At 50.9% G+C, this 15469-nt stretch overlaps 1 protein-coding gene and 1 long non-coding RNA gene across 13 annotated transcripts in view; one reads left to right on the plus strand and one right to left on the minus strand.

The window, feature by feature from the left end:
- Positions 1-15469, plus strand: part of MCPH1 (microcephalin 1) — a 345817-nt gene that overhangs the window by 193017 nt on the left and 137331 nt on the right. The window lies entirely within an intron of this gene.
- Positions 1-15469, minus strand: part of LOC309619777 — a 160461-nt gene that overhangs the window by 7629 nt on the left and 137363 nt on the right. Inside the window, exon 8 of the long non-coding RNA XR_014239218.1 lies at positions 11274-11438. This is a non-coding gene — a long non-coding RNA (uncharacterized lncRNA). The remainder of the gene's footprint in view (positions 1-11273; positions 11439-15469) is intronic.

Genomic DNA, 15469 nt, shown 5'->3' on the forward strand with positions numbered 1-15469 from the left:
CATGGTAGAAGCCTGAAGACCAAACCAAGGTCGTTGCCAAGGTCCTTATACTTTTACCTGCAGCGTTTGGAGCCAGAGAGGGACGTGGTCCCCACAGTTTTTGTGAGGATTTCTGGGCAGTGGAGTGAAGGCAGATGAAGTTAGATCTGAGAGCCCTGATGGGAGGTGGCCTGACAGCCACGTGCCATGTGAAACCAGGATCTTGATGGTGGCCCTGCAAAGGGGATGAAGAGCACCAGGGAGCTGGGGAGAATGGACGGGCGGGAGTTGGGGGAGGAGGGCCGGGCTTGCCCATCCCAGCGAGAACGCGCCAGTGGGAAGGTTCCCCTGCCTGTCTACTTCCTTTCCTGAATGCACAGCGAATTCCTGGGCCGCCTTTGTTGTGAGCTGGTTTAGTTTGTCACTCTCCTGTTGTTTACAGCCTCCAGGTATTTGTAGACAGATCTTATCTCCTTCCCTCTTAGTCACCACTTGGCCCAACTCTGCATGTTTTACTCTTTTAAACTCTGCCCCTGGGGCTGACCTCTCACTACCCTCTCAAGGAGACTTGTTTGTGCTGTTGGAATCTATTCCATTTTGATTAAGACAAGCGGTAAGCTAAATATGGCCCAGCAAGTATGGTCTTGAAGTAGAAAAAATAAATCTTATGCATGTATATGTTTATATATATTTGTGTGTATCAAGTGTGTTATAAGCCCGAGGCAGCTGTGGCGCTTCCCAAGCATTAGTCTGCAGCCTGTGTTCTCCCAGTTGCCCCACGAATGAATTCACTCTAAATTTTTTTTTAAAGGAAGAAAAATCAGAAAGTGATAAGTGCCTACTGCCTCCTGATTCTCCTTTAGGATACATCTGTTTCTGTGAGGTCTTGGGGTTTATAGGACTGTGCTTATTTTCATGATCCCATTAATATGCATGCTTATCAAGAGGGCCAGCTCTATTTTGTCACCAAATTTCTCATCCTTTTTCTTAGTTTTTCCCTCCTCTTCCCCATTCCATGTCTGGTCTCTAGTGAGGTTTCCATACGTTACACTTTTGTCAAAAAATGCTGGTTGAAAACACTTCTAGAAAACAATGTAGGAGAAAATCTTCATGACCTTTGGGTTGTGTATTTCTTAGGACACAAACCCAAGCACAAGCACTGACCATAAAAGGAAAATTGATAAGTTGGACTTCATGAAAATGAAAAGTTATGTTCTTTGAAAGACACCATTAAGAAAATGAAAAGGCAAGCTCCAGACAGGGAAGAAACATTCATATTCCATATTTTTGAAAAGGAACTTGTATTTAGAATGTATAAAGAATTCTTAAACCCTATCCAATTTCTTAAAAATGGGCAAGATGTAAGAACAGAACCTCACAAAAGAAGTTATGTCCATGACAAAGAAAGCACATGAAAAGATGCTGAACATTATTAGTCATCTGGGAAATGCAAATTAAAACCACAGTGAGCTATGGCCACACTCACCCACCATGGACAAATTAACGCCAAAACTAAAATGCCAAGTTACAGCGAAGACGCAGAGCAACTAGATCTCATACTTTGCTGACAGGAGTATAAAACACTGTAGAGAACTGTTTGGCAATTTCCTACTAAAGTTCAATATATACCTAGCAAATGACCCAGGAATTTCACTTCTAGGTATTTACCCAAGAGAAAGGAAAGCATCTGTCAACAAAAAGATTTGTAACTGTTCATAGCAGCCTTATTCATAATATCTAATAGCTGGAAAAACCCAGATGTCCATCAGCTGGTGAATGCATGAAAACTATGGTATGTTCATCCAACAGCACAACAATAAATACGACCGTAAAAAGGAGCAAACAGCAACGTAGCTGAATCTCAAACACTTGTGCCGAGCCAACGAAGGCGGTCACGGCGCGGGGCCGTGTCCTTCCCTTTATGGGACCTGCAAGGACAGGCCACATTAGTCCGCTGGCCCGTGGTGGTCCAGGGATGGGGGCAGCAAGGAATGCAAAGGGACACAGGGGACGTTGGGGATGACACGAACACGCCCACCCTGATGGAGCTGTGACTGCGTGGGTGTACACGCCTGTCAGAAGCATCAGACTCTGTGCGTCCAAGCTGGGAACATTTTATCCTTTGTAAATTATACCTCAATAGAGTCCATTTTTAAAAAGCTAATCACAAAAGAATAAATTAAGCACGTACGCGTTGCCAGAAAATGAGACCGTTGGTGGTTTACGCGTTCACGTGAATTTAAGGCAGCGCGTGCCCTGCGCCAGGGACGTTTGCATTGTGAGATGTAGTTGACGGTGAAGACATTGGTGGGGGGTTGGGCTGGGGATTTGGGCGTGGAAGCATCTCCCCACCTTCAGTAAGTTACATAGATATGACTTATTTACAAGGTTGGGCTGGGTTTCCAACAAACAGATGGGAAGTAGGCTGCCGGTAACTCTGAAACCATCCCGAGTCACCCTCGTTCCTGAACTTGGCGCAGTCACTATTCCGTATGCGGTGATTCTATGGGACACTAGAAAGCAGGTGTAATAAGGTATTCGTATTCAATCTCCGTTGAAGTCAGTGGGCATTTTGTAACGATTGGGCTGGAGACCTGGGCGTCCTGGTCCTTGGACCGCCCCCCCAGCTCAGCCGTCCCCACTGCCTGTCGCTGCAGCGGCACACACGGTGGCAGGCGCCACAGGCATCGCATGGCTACCATACTGTGCCTTCCGAGTGACAGCTCTTGCCAAGGCCAGCGGATGTGTGCGCCCACTAGCCCGCGATGTTTTAGCCAAAAGCAAAGCCTTTGAAAGTGCAGCAGAAACAAGACCATTCAAATCTGGTCTGTGTAGGGACTCCAGTACCCAAAGGATGAATTCAAGGGAAAAAATAATAATTCTGTAATAAACCTCCAGGACTATTAGCTTGAGTGGGTTACAATACGATGAAACGTTCCAGTGAACATCTGAATTCCCCAGCGTATTTTTGTAATCCGGACAGAACTTCTGAGAATTATAAACTTAAGTGCAGTAGAAGCTTTTGGAATTAGCTGGGGCGGGTGAAAGGAGTCGCTATAAGTACAAAGGAGTAACAGCAAAGAAGTTGATCAAAAGGAACCATCGAATCCAAAATAGCCACACGAGAGAGCATTAGGAAATTATCCAGCACCATCGCTCCACGTTATAGGTGAGAACTAAGCCTGGAGAAGTCGTTCCACCAACTGCAGCCCCTTGTGCTGTTTCCTGGAAAGCCGATCACTCCTTTTCATGCTTACGCCTCCCCTGTAAGGAATGCAGGGTCAGGTGAAGCGTCGGGACCGTGACCCCGCAGCCGGCTGTGAGCAGAGAACCAGAAGGAAGCCCGGCCTCCCGGCACCCAGCCCCCCGTTCTTCTTGGGCTCCTACAATCTAGAACCATCATCATGTTTGGGACATTTTTTATCCCTTTTTCCAACTGTTGACATCCTGAAGGGATCTTTCCTTCCTGTGAGTTTCTCAGTTGCCCTTTTTCTCCTCCCTCCCTAGGCCCCTACTCCATTGGGGCTTCACACCCATTGAAGAAGAACTTGTTTTGTCCAGGGATAACTGTTTTGAAACTTAAGAGCCGGGGACCCCTGGCCTTTCGCTGTGACTTGTTCCCAGAAACCACACAACAAGGCAGATCATCAGAAAGATGTTACGGCCCGGGTTGCATTTCTGACCAAAGACTCAGCAGCAAATAAATCACAGATGTGAACAATGCTTAAACCCCGGCGTAACGCAGCAAACCACTAGTATCTTCTGAAACAATCCTCTTATGCTTTGAGCAGCTGGACCCCGCGTGCTGGCCTCTGAAGGGAGACATTTGCCTTCCAGGTTGTGTCTTGGAAGGGAAGGGGTCTGTGGACACTGGCCTGTGCCGTCATTCGAAGGATATAGAGAAGTCGTGTTTCATTCTTAAGCACTGGGAATTAAAGAAATTGTTTCCATAAAATAAAAAATGTTAATTTGCTTTGTAAAAAAATAAATCTAGATTGGTAAGTTTTATTTTAATAGGAAAAAATGTGTAAACAAGGTTTTAAATATTTGGTAAGTTCACTGGTGCCTGTCGGCAGCCCACAAATTACTAAATCCAATAGCACTCCAAGATTCTGGAGGCTGCTATTTTCCCTCATACTCTGAAGAATATGCCTGATTGTAAGCATAAGGAAAGATAAGTTTTTGAAACCTGCAAATGACAAAGTTCTTTCATTTGTCTGTATGTGGAATAAAATATCTAAAAGCATCTAGCAACCCTCAAAGAAGAGGGGGAGGGACCTTTTGAGAAAGCAAATGTAATCCATCTCAACTCAAACCTGCAAACTCACAATAGTGGATTTTAAAGTGAACTAAAAATGAATGGTGGATATAAGTTGACCTAAGAATAAAATTCACAGTAGGTCATTTCATAAATCTCAATCCAAAATATGGCTTTGAATAAAAGCTTCATTAAAACACCTGACCTACGTCAGGTGCCACGGTCATTTTCTATGAAAACGCCATGGTGCTCCAGTTAGAGGACTTCCCCAGTCAGGCGGCCAGTGATGGTCCCCCCCAGGGAGGGGACAGAAGGAAACGCCTCTTCTCTCCCCACAGTGAGCGGCAGCATGGCATGGAGCTTCCTCGGGGGGAGAAAACGTGGAGACCAAAACGAAACCCAGAAAAGGATTGACAACCGTGGGAAACCAGGAGGCCCATGTCACAAAGCTGGGTCCTGTCCAGGATGCACTTGGCAGGGAAGCAACCAAGTATGCCCGCGAGAAGCTGGGCTTCGGCCGGGCTCTGGGCGAGGAGGGCCAGCCAGGTGGATACCGGCCCTGGTCGGGCAGTCCCGGGAGGCGAGGGCTGGCCGGAGCTGCAGGGAGGGCAGGCCTACCTGCCAGGCTGGCACAGCAGCTCAGAGCCACCCCGGACCCCTGAGCCACCAGCCCCAGACCGTGCCTGCTGCCGGCAGAGAGCCTGACTCCCGGGCCTGAGGACGCCTGACTAGGAGAGGAAGGACGACCCAGAGAGAACACCCCGGCGAGAGGACACCCCGGCGAGAGGACACCCCGGCGAGAGAAGACCCCAGCGAGAGCGGAGAACAGAGCCCTACAGAAGGAAGCTCATCTCTGCCCGGGTGCTGATTTGCCTTGGAATTGACATTGCATTGGCTGAACTGATTTAATGTCAGGATTTTTCCCCCCTCCTCTTTCAAGCTTTTTGAGTCATGGACCGTATTTTATTCCTCTCTGGGCGCTGGATCAATGTAGGGCGACTAGGGCCCACTTGCTACGCATTTAGTACAGATGCCTTCTCAGCCCGTGGCCGCTGGAACTGCACACGGGCCCGTCCAGCGTGAAGCCGCCCGCTCTGCAGAGCCTCTAGGATTATAATACCGTGGTTCTCACCCATTAGGATCACCTGGGGGGGGTTGTTGTGTTTTTTTTCAACTCCTGCTACCCAGGCCACAGCTCTTTAGTGAAATCAGAATGTCTGGATTGGGACCCGGGCACTGGTATTTTTAAAACTCCCCAGGTGGCCCGCAGGATGCAGGCCAGTTTAAGAACCAGGGTTGTGATCCTGTCTCAGCCCAGCAGCCCACCGGAGTCACCCAGGGGGCTTTAAAACTTCCTGAGGCCAAGGCCTGCACCCGCCAGGTGCTCTGACCCGACTGCCATGGGGTGACGCCCTTGCAGTAGTATTTTAAAGCTTCCCAAGTGATGCCGGCACGCAGCCCAAGTTAGACTGCTCCGTACAATCAAGACCTACGGAGCCCTGCCCGCGCGCTTGGTTTTTCAGCCCTTTCCAAAACTTTGCCAAGAACCCCCAACTTTAAATTACACTATGGACTTGCTCTAGTGTTCTTATAAGTTTGCAGATTTCTTGCCAACTACCTGACAATTTTTAAAGGATCAAATTAAGAAGTTCTCCAAAGCCAAGGAGTTATCTCCATGTGTATTTTATCAGGATTTTTTTCTTTTATATGAGCGTTAGAGCAATGAAAAGCCATCCAGAACCAAGTACAGCTTGAGAGCTGATGTGGTGGCCGGTAAAGCGTGTGGAGCAGGCCTGGGGCAGCCAGCCCGCAGACACGGGAGGGAGAGAACCCACCGTGTTCCAAGCTTTGACCTATTTCTTGCAGTTGTTGAAAACTATGAGGCGTGAAATCCAGATTTATGACTTTTTAAAAAGTTAGTTGTGGATTCCCTAGACGATTATGTTCCCATCACTTATGTAGCTTTTAAAACTCAAATGACGCTTTGAAAAAATCCAAGTTTGGCATGCTCCGAGCTCCAATGTCGGTCGTCTTAATTCAGTAAAAGGAAGGGGAAAAATGCCTCTGCCTTTGCTTAAACTACGGTTTGTTGTGAGGGGCAGACAGGAAGTCTCATTCATGTGTAACTTTGGGGAAAGCTAAGCCAGGGGTGATTCTCCTTGGGCACTTTATTTCTCTGTCTGCATAAAATGAGAATTTGAGGAAAACGTCTTAGGAAAGTGGAGGCTTCACGCTGATGTGCGTTTCCTTTCATCTTTTCCAATTTTATGTTGACTGGGAGTTTCATAACCGAGAGATGTCACCCGTCTCTGCCAGGGCCAGGTGCGCCAACACCAAGGGTTACTGTATATGCCTCTCCTCTACCCTTATCTCTCTTTCGTTTGTTTGTTTGTTTTGGTTTTTTTGTTTAAATTCTTCGGAATTTCTCTCAACTGTTTTTATAAAACATTGTAGTGTGAAAACCTCTGCTGATTGCATATCAGTTATATCTCAATAAAGCTGGAAAAGGATAGAAAAGAATGTTAAAAGTTCAAAAACCAGCGGAGATTTATAGAAACCATTCTGCATGCCTGGCAACACACGCTTCTGCCTGAGGCTTTTTCTGCCAAGAGCCCTAAGGATTCCTGAAGTCATTCGCACCGTTTTTTACTGGTCTCCGGTCTCCTTGCTTGGTGGTGCTCTGATCTCCCCATTGCCAGACTGTTACAGCTGCCTGCTTCCACTTCTCCTAAATGGACGCAGATGTGAGGGTGACTGGCCACCAGGTCGCCTCACCCACCGACAGGAGCTGCACCTGCACGTCCGCAGTCAGACGTGGGGAATCGCGGGCACAGGGTGTGCCAGCCGGCTCACGTGCAGGCTGCGTTCTCCGCCATGGGCTCAGCACGTTGCGCAATGCGAGGTTCCTTAAGGACGTGGATCTTGTTCTGACCCCCCGGGGGTGCTGTAATTTTCTTGGAACACAGGCTCCGAGCCCCAGTTGCCTCCGTCTCCCTCGCGACACCCCGGCCAGCTCCCTGCCCCGCCCTCGCGCTGTGCGGGGCCCGTCGGGTACCAGGCACTCTCTTGGGCTCCTGTGTGACGGTGAGAAGAGCGAGGACAGAGACGTCGCGTAGCCTTGGGATGAGGAGCCGGGACTCTGCGTGCAATCTTCGTAAATCCCAATCCCACGTTAGCAAGGAAATCGAGCTCCAGGTTGGACTAGGGGAATGTCATGATTTCAGACCTATCTGAAAGGCAAAGATGGCTCTAGAATAGAAGACCTGAGCATCCTCAGATAATTCCTGTCACAAGGACTGATGGGCGTGAAACGACGGCTCTACTCTGGGCTTCCGAGGTTGCTGGTCCTCCCTGGGCGGCGCAGGGGTGTCATTTAGAGCAGCACACGGTGCGGTGAAGGGCATTAATGCAGTGAAGGGCTCTGCGTCTGTCACGACGCGTCTGGTTTGGATGCCCGTCCGTCCACCTGACGACACGGCACCTTGGCCACGTTCCTCAGAACCCCGGTTTTCCAGCTGTGGAATGTGGCTAATGATGGTCGCTGCCTCACGGGACTTTTGTAGCAATTAAAATGGGATGCTCTTCGGAACACAGCTGGAACAGTTTAACAAACGTGCTGTATGCAAATGCTCGGCAGATGTTGACTATCACTTAGCATCTCCATTGTTAATTTGCACAACCGCTGCCTCCCTAACCTCCACGAATGGGACCCCTAGTCAGCCAGTTATGCCCACCGAACTCCTCGGCGCCCCGCTCTCGGGGACATCAGCCAGAGAGGAAGCAGGGCCTGCACTGAGGTGGAAGGGTGACAGCTGGCCTTTATTAGCAGCTCCCTGGGAACCAGCCATTGTGCTGGCACGGACTTTCACTCTGCCTTCCAGCATTTCTGCTAGGTAGACAGGATGACTGTGGACACTTGTAGAAGCTGAGACTTCAGAGATTTCAGGGCGCACGCGAGGCCACTCGAGCCTCCCTGGCGGCCGACACTTAAGCCCAGGTTCTTCCTGGAGCCCGGCCTGCTCTGGCCTCCCCGTGTCCCTTGGCCTCCGGGGATGGGCACTTGCAGGGAGGTGACGCAGGAGCTGTCGCAGGTAGAGGGAGAAAGCAGAGGCGCTCCTGAAGTCTTGAGACTGAGTGACTGAGTAAGGGAGACAGGAGCGGAAGGAAGAGGGCTCATACGGGAGATGCGTTAAGTGAGACGTCCGCAGACTTGTGCAACGGAGCCCGGGGATGTGTCACATAGGACTGAGTTAGTAACAGAGCTGTCGCCTCGCGGCTAGTTTTATAGCTTCAGCTTCCAAGTGGCATCTCACCAAAAAAAAACCAAAATGTGCCCCTGCAACATTATAAATACATACACATGTACATATACACACGTACACACACACACACACACACACACACATTCATGGCCACCAGTAAGCTACGAGGTACCTGGGCTGTGTCAGCTGAAAGTAAGAGCCGACGCCCATTCATTCATGCAGCTGTTCGTTGAGAGCCTCCTGTGGGCCAGGCACCTTGCCTGGAGTGACAGGTGCGCGCATCCTGGGGGAGCTCGAGGGGAAGCAGTGTGGCCCCGGGGGCCGCTGGATGCTCCAGCAGCTCCGTACCCGTTAGCTTTGCGACCCCAGGCAACTTACTTCCTCTCCACGTCTTCGGTTTCTCGTATAGAAAATGAGGAATAATAATAACATCTGCCTCGTCACATTTTTATGAGGATTGAAAGTATTCTTTTTATTGGAGTATAGTTGATTTACAACATTGTATTAGTTTCAGGTGCACAGCGAAGTGATTCAGTTATATATTCTTTTTTAGATTCTTTTCTTATTGTAGGTTATTACAAGATATTGAGTAGAGTTCCCTGTGCTGTACAGTAGGTCCTTGTTGTTTATCTATTTTATATATAGTGGTGTGTATATGTTAATCCCAAACTCCTAATTTATCCCTCCACCCCACCCCTGGCTAGCCCCTTTGGTAATCATAAGTTTGTTTTCTATGTCTGTGGGTCTATTTCTGTTTTGTAAATAAGTTCATTTGTATCATTTTTTAGATTCCACATATAAGCGATATCACATGATATTTGTCTTTCTCTGTCTGACTTCACTTAGTATGATAATCTCTAGGTCCATCCATGTTGCTGCAAATGGCATTATTTCATTCTTTTTTATGGCTACTATTCCATTGTATACATGTACCACATCTTCTTTATCCATTCATCTGTCGATGGACACTTAGCTTGCTTCCATGTCTATTTACATGGCTATTGTAAATAGTGACGCAGTGACCACTGGGGTGCATGTATCTTTTCAAACTAGAGTCTTCTCCAGATATAAGCCCAGGAGTAGGATTTCTGGGTCATATGGTAGTTCTATTTTTAGTTCTTTAAGGAACCCCCATACTGTTCTCTATAGTGGCTGTTTCAATTTACATTCCCACCAGCAGTGTAGGAGGGTTCCCTTTTCTCCACACCCTCTCCAGCATTTATGATTTGTAACCTTTTTAATGATGGCCATTCTGACTGGTGTGAGGTGATACCTCATTGTAGGTTTGATTTGCATTTCTCTAATAATTAGCGATATTGAGCATCTTTTCATGTGCCTGTTGGCTATCTGTATGTCTTCTAAAAGTTAGTATTTATAAGACGTTTAGGACAGAGCAGCGTGTTTAAAGGCCCCGTGGCCAGAAGGAGGCTGGCAGGAGACGGGTGTGACGGAACAGAGGCGGGGCGGAGGGTGGAGATTCAGCTGCAGGTAGAAGTAGGGGCTGGTCCATGGAAAGCGTTTAGGAGTTTTGGTTTTTGCTCCAAGTAATGGGAAGCTGTTGGAGGGTTTAAGAGAGTGTGTGTGTGTGTGTGTGTGTGTGTGTGTGTGTGTGTGTGTGTGTATACACAGCGTGTTGAGCAAAAGAAGCCAGAAACAAAAGAGTATGTGCCACATGCCTCCATCGTTGTGGTCGAGTCTCAGACGGGAAGCATCGGTGATGACAGAGCTCAGAAGAGAGGTTATGTCAGTGGAGGAAGCAAGCGGAGAGTTCTCTGTGGCGGGCCCGGGGGAGCCCCCTGAGGCCTGGAGACCACCACCTTGGTGGCCGTGGTTAAACAGGTAGATGCGTACGTAAAAACTTAGGCTGTGGCTGAAGATTAGTGTACTTTGTGCACTTACCTGTATGCATTTAATACCTCAACGTAAAAAAAGAAAAATGGTGAGTGACGAGGATGTAGGGGTGCATTCCCGACCCAGTTCGTGGGCTCTTTCAGTCACCCGGAGCAGAAACTGGAAACAGGGACGAGGTTTCAATGAGCTACTTCACATCAAGCGCTTAGAAGGGCTGCACACGGTAGGCTCTGAGTAACTGTTAGCTGTTATCTAATGGGACCGGGCTGGGGAATGAAGACCTGAGTTAAGTTAGACGTGTGGAGTGTATAGTGCCTGTAAGTCGTCCAGAGAGAGAGTTGGTGGGGCGTTGCTCTGGTCGCAGAGCTCAGGGAAGGTCAGCAGCGAGGACAGAAGCGAATCGCTGGTCGTCTGTTGCCAGGACGGCTCTAACCGCCTGGGCTGTGAGCCGTCCTCGGGACCTGATGGCCCGGTGGGGAGGACGAGCCCAGACAGGGGAGGGGCCCGGGGAGAAAACCAGGGGTGACGGGTCCCAGGGCCAAGGGGACATGACACGAGGTTCAGAGCAGGGAGGGGACGTCTCCAAGTGTCGAAAGCTGCTGAGAATGCAGCCAGGATGAAGGCGTCTTCTGCCACTGTTCTGAGCACCTTACCTCCATGGCCGTGGCTCCCGCCCTGTCCCCACCCCCGGGCAGCCCTGGAATCGCCCAGGCTGCACAAGCTGAAGCTCAGGGTCGGCCGTCGGTGGCAGAGAAGGATCTGACTGGGGGGAGCGTCCTTGTTTTATCCCCGTCGTCTTCCTCCCACCACGAGCCCGGGCGCCACCCCAGTGGGGACCTGGGAATCGGGGTCCCGGGCCCGTTGTTCCGCACGCATTTATCTTACTCAGATGCAGTCCCGTGCACCTGCCTTGCTCTGCTTACCAGTCAGATGAAAAAGGTGGACTCGAATAATCCTTTTCGTGTTGGAGTCTTCCATTGTAAATGTGAGCAGCTTTGAGAAGTGTGCTACTTGTAGACGTTACTGCAACTGTGCTTTTTACACTGAGCTCTGTGCCCGATCTCTCTCGTGTTTGTTATGTCTACTTACTGAGAAGTAATTTAAAACATGTTAATAGTAAAACAAGCAGATATATTACAGGGCAGAACAACTACATACGAGAGCCTACAGGAAAATTACTCTACAAGGGCTGCTCTGTGCTCTGCTGTCACAGGGTTTGGGGAACACTAGCCCCGGTGAAATGAAACTAAGAAATTGTTCGTTACAATTAGGTGTGTTTATTCATGGGTTTTGACCTTTTTCTTAACCCTTTCAAACCGTCTTCTGGTTACTGGTTAGAACACACTGTCCTCACGTACCCTAAATCTTCTGTGTCCCAACGCTCTCAGAGTTTAGGGTCAAGGCTCACGGTACGCAGTTAGCTGGTCTCTACAGCCTTACTAGTTCAGCGTTTGGCCAAAGCCATAATCTTCCTTAAATCAGATTCCTCTCAGTGATGACAAAACTAACCAGAGAGGGGAAAGCTCCTACTTTCCTTCTTTCCAGCTCCCTGGTTTAAGACTGTCTTCTTTCCTCATGATAAAAGACAAAAAACAAAAAACTAACATCATCTGCTTAGAAAATACAGCCCTCTAAGACCATTTCCAGCCGAAGGAAGGATTTTTATCAGCTTCCCCGTGGGTCTCGCCAGCCCGGAATCAGCAAACCCATTTCTTATGTTCCTGGGGTCATTTAAGATATCTCTTAGCCCATTTCCCCAAATCTGAGAACATGAGGCATGGGTTTTTCTTACAAAAACCCTTTCTAGGCCTCTTTAAAAGTGTTTCACTAACAGTGTTACAAATTACAACATCCAAACCTCAAACTTCTGAACTTCCAACTAAAGCAGGAAACGATCCCATCCCCTCACGGCTCTGCTGTCCCCTCTGTTCAGGTGGCTCCTGGGCCGGCTCTCCAGTTGTGAGCTACCTTCCAGAACCGTCCTCCCACCCCCCCCCCCGACGTGGTGACGCGCTGCCCCGTCCGATTCCGCGTACCTAGAACCGAGCCCGCACCCTCCCGCCGGCTCCCCGGTGCCGGCCCAGTTCTCCCAGTGGAATCACTGCCCTTAGGATCGCCCGACCAGAGAATTAATCAGGAGCTCGCCTTCCCTCTGCGATCCTCTGCACGCTGCGATCGATAGTTCTTGTCTCCTAAGATCTACCTTAGAGCCACTGCCTTCTCTGCTCCGTCTGCGACGTTTCATCCAGACCCTCACCCACTCTGCACCTTCCGCACCAGAACCTGCCCTTTTTTAACATCTTTATTGGAGTATAATTGCTTTACAGTGGTGTGTTCGTTTCTGCTGTATAACAAAGTGAATCAGCTATATGTATACATACATCCCCATATCTCCTCCCTCTTGTGTCTCCCTCCCGCCCTCCCTATCCCACCCCTCTAGGTGGTCACAAAGCACCGAGCTGATCTCCCTGTGCGATGCGGCTGCTTCCCACTAGCTATCTGTTTTACATTTGGTAGTGTATATATGTCCATGCCACTCTCTCACTTCATCCCAGCTTACCCTTCCCCTTCCCCGTGTCCTCAAGTCCATTCTCTACATCTGCATCTTTATTCCTGTCCTGCCCCTAGGTTCATCAGAACCATTTTTTTTTTAAGATTCCATATATATGTGTTAGCATAGGGTATTTGTTTTTCTCTTTCTGATTTAATTCACTCTGTATGACAGTCTCTAGGTCCATCCACCTCACTACAAATAACTCAGTTTCGTTTCTTTTTATGGTTGAGTAATATTCCATTGTATATATGTGCCACATCTTCTTTATCCATTCATCTGTCGATGGACACTTAGGTTGCTTCCATGTCCTGGCTATTGTAAATAGAGCTGCAATGAACATTGTGGTAGATGACTCTTTTTGAATGATGGTTTTCTCAGGGTATATGCCCAGTAGTGGGATTGCTGGGTCGTATGGTAGTTCTGTTCTTAGAAGAACCTGCCGTTTCTGCCGCATCCTCTGCAGATTCTATTCCGGACTCCTAGACCACCATCTCCCCCAGCGGAGGATCTGCTCCAGCAGCCCCGGCCCGTCCTCTGCTCCGCTACCCACCTCCCTGCCCACGGTGTCTCCCTCTTCCCCACCCCTGAGGTGCTCGATCTCCTCTCGGTGCTTCTCCATTTCCTGCTGCTTCAGGCTGGCTGAAGGCCCTGCCGCCCGGTGGGACTCTCTCCGGGCTCCCGCCCACCCTGAGTGCTGCCCTTGTTCCGAATCCTTTTTGTCTGGTCGCTGCTGCCCTGATCCCCCCAGGGGGTAAGTTTGGCTTCCCTAACTGGAGTGGAAAGCGAGTCTAACTTAGAAGCAGGGAGACCCGTTCCGCGGCGTTGGTCCAGGTAAGAGGTGGCGTTGGCCGGTCTTGGAGCAGAGAGCACGGCACCGAGAACGCCCTGGTCCGCGTGGATTTGGAGGTTTCCCGATAGCGCGATGGGAGGTGGGAGGAGTCACGGCGACCTCACGCTTCGGGCCTGGGCGCCTGGAAGGATGGCCCGGCCAAAGCTGAGCTGGAGAAGGCGCAGGTGGAGGCCCGAGGGCGGGGGAGAGGCCGGGACGGGGTCTGCGGCGTGCAGGTGCCCCGAAGAGAAGGCAGCCGGGCCTGGGGTCTGCAGGGAAGCGGCTGCTCGAGTCACCGAGGGTGGGTGAGCGCGGGGAGGGAAGGACCAAGCCCTGAGCCCGGCCCTTGCTGTGGAGCGTCGGGACGGAGGCAGAGACCCAGCGCGGCGGCAGCCGCCGGGGAAGCGGACGGAAACCCGGGGCGTGTCGTGTCCCGGAAGCGACCGAACGAGCGGCCTCGGGGTCCCCGTCCGGATGGCGGCACGAGGTCCTGGGGAGGAGACAGCTTCGCGGCTGGCGCGAGCAGGAGGGGCTCGGCGAGGACAGGGCAAGGAGAGAGGCAGGCAGTGTGGACCACGCGCCGCGGGGGGACGCAGGGACGCGGGGCCGGGGGCGTGGAGGACAGGGAGGGAGGGATGCGGCAGGACGACAGGCAGCGGGGCCTCGGCCTGGGAGGGGCCGCCGGGGGCCGTGGGATCCGCTCAGGAGGGCCGGCCCGTCCGCGGGACCAGGTGCAGCAGGGAAGCCGCGGATGTCCGGCACGACGTCCCCATCCCGGGCCGCGGGGCCGCGGTGTGCGCGCCGCCGGCCAGGAGAGGGACGGGAGGGAAGGGACAGCGGCAGCCGGCCGCATTGAGGGGCGGCTGGCCCCCGGCTACGCTGCTGCAGGGCCGGGTCAGCTGGCGGCTGGGGTCAACCAGGGCTGCGCTTCGACCGCGTCTGGGGGTGAAGGCTGGCGTCACAGGGGCTAATTACGGCCACTGACCACGGGTCGGGGGGCAGAGGGCACCACGGGGGTGACCGTGAGAAGGCAGTGGCTGCCAGAAGGACGGGGGCGTGCGCCTGGGAGGGAGGAGAGTCTGCAGCTCCCGGGGCTGAGGCTCAGGTGAGGGGCCGTGGACAAGGTCACCAGGAAAGAGGGGTCCTAGGAACTGAGAGGACAGGAGCGGTGATGGAGGTGACAGGGAGCCCGGAAACAAAAGGTCAGAAGTGAGAGGTTCTGAGCTGGGGAGGGGGGTCTGGAAGCTGCAGAGAGTAGCAAGGACAGGTTTACATGGAAAATTGTGGGGATTTAAGCAGCATTTTAGGGATCATTATCTTTTCCTCATTTGAAGACCTTGTCTTTATTTTTATGGGATTTAGGCAAATATCAGAATTGTTAAAGGTGTGTTCCATTTGTTTCTTCAGCTTTTTAAAAATTTCCCAGGACCACAGACGTCATTTGTTCTTTCTCTCTGGCACAGGCAGCTCACTTTACCTGTGATCTATTCAGTCCCCCTAATGCGGTCAAGTGTAGGCACTGACTTTTTTTTTTTTTTTTTGGCTGCATTGGGTCTTTGTTGCGGTGCGTGGGCTTCTCACTGCGATGGCTTCTCTTGTTGCAGAGCACGGGCTCTAGACACGTGGGCTTCAGTAGTCGTGGCACGAGGGCTCAGTAGTTGTGGCTGGCAGGCTCTAGAGCACAGGCTCAGTAGTTGTGGCACACGGGCTTAGTTGCTCTGCGGCATGTGGGATAT

This window comes from Balaenoptera borealis, assembly GCF_965194805.1.
Source record: "Balaenoptera borealis genome assembly, chromosome: 21".
Classification (NCBI taxonomy): domain Eukaryota; kingdom Metazoa; phylum Chordata; class Mammalia; order Artiodactyla; family Balaenopteridae; genus Balaenoptera; species Balaenoptera borealis.